Genomic DNA, 1,497 nt, shown 5'->3' with positions numbered 1-1,497 from the left:
AAGATTTTTTACACCGTTTTTCCGTCATTTTGAATGCCTGCTCAGGGCGGGCATGAAACTGACGTTCCCACAATAACCCAGGGCCCTCCTTGTACTCCCATAATTGTTGGCGCTAATCCAGCAAAATGCCACAGTAACATCATCATTTATGACCTTATTGTGCTATCGTGCGCCATGGTGTGCTGTATAATAAATACAGCGCTACCATGGTGACGCGCCACTTTCTAGTAAATAATACCCTTAGCTCCGCTCCCTTTCCACTGCCCGCTGAGCCCCTCTCACGCGCCCGCTTGTCGTATGATGTATTTTAACAATATGTTCCTCCATCTCTGTTGGAAAATCTGAAGGTTACACCCCCTAGTCTTACTCACCAAGCTTCGCACGGATTTAACTTCTCAAAATGACACTTTCAGAGCAACCAGGTGTCGTTTCAAGACAATCGCCTCATTTACCACTATAATATTCCATGTATGTTATGTGTGTGTAAATTGTCCAGTTTGTGCCGACTCGAAGGGACAAATGCTGCATGTTGGCGCTAGAGACAAGGGTGAATCCTTCTCTGCACGGATTAAAATAAATCTGTTTGAAGTGATTTCTGTTCAGAAAGATTGTCAGCGGGTTTGTGAGTCCTCCCTGCAGAGGATGTCTCAGTGGTGAATATCTTCACTGCTGCTGTGGGAGCTGGTGAAGCCGTCTGGGGCCTTCTAATGCACAGATCATCTCTTCTGTGTCTCTGCGCTTATAAAATAGGAGGGCAGTTATTAACCACCCAGTTAATAACTGTAATAGATTATTACACGTTTGTAAAGTGGGCAAAAGTTTCAGGTCCCACCGAGATTTGAACTCGGATCGCTGGATTCAGAGTCCAGAGTGCTAACCATTACACCATGGAACCGGATGTCTTACGGACCACATACTTGGAGTTACAAGACTGGGTGGGGTGAGGTGTAGCGACCTATTCATGTTTTCTTTCACTACAAGTCCTTCTACTTTTACATTTCATACAAAGCACGAGGTATATGTAAAAAGGGGCATTTACCAAGGAAATACACAAACACCCAGAGTTGCAGCCTGGATTGTTTTTAAAGGACGCATAGAAGTCACGTGCGCTTTTACACGTCCTGTGACTCAGCTCCTTTCATTTACCTGGCACTTCTAGCGCTTAGAAGCCTTATGAAGCGTCTTGTGAAAGGAATGAAACGGACCCTTTCCTTCACAAGCTTCAGTAAAACCCCCGCTCTCTCCCCATGTGGAGCGAGCAGAACATGTAATGTGCGCATTTTACAGGAGAATAAAGCGCGGGTTTGAACAGAATCGTCCGGTTCCTCTTGTGAAGTTACTCAGAAGCCCCGCAGCGAGGGGCAGGTGAGACCTGGAGGGGTCGGTGAACTCCTCTCGGTGAAGAGACGGAAGAAGCAGGAGAAATATGTGACCTCTGCACGAGCTGCGGCGGAATTAAGGAGGAAGAAAATGTCCGGCAACAATAAAAATGTGTCC

The 1,497-nt window shown here is 46.4% G+C and overlaps 1 non-coding gene across 1 annotated transcript; it reads right to left on the bottom strand.

Moving 5' to 3' along the window:
* Positions 1-823: 823 nt before the first annotated feature.
* Positions 824-895, bottom strand: TRNAQ-CUG (transfer RNA glutamine (anticodon CUG)). Its single transcript has one exon. It is a non-coding gene; the product is annotated as a tRNA-Gln (tRNA).
* Positions 896-1,497: the final 602 nt, after the last annotated feature.

The sequence above is a fragment of the Pleurodeles waltl genome, unplaced genomic scaffold (genome assembly GCF_031143425.1).
Source record: "Pleurodeles waltl isolate 20211129_DDA unplaced genomic scaffold, aPleWal1.hap1.20221129 scaffold_39, whole genome shotgun sequence".
NCBI lineage: Eukaryota > Metazoa > Chordata > Amphibia > Caudata > Salamandridae > Pleurodeles > Pleurodeles waltl.
This window is presented reverse-complemented; position numbering and strand designations above follow the sequence as displayed.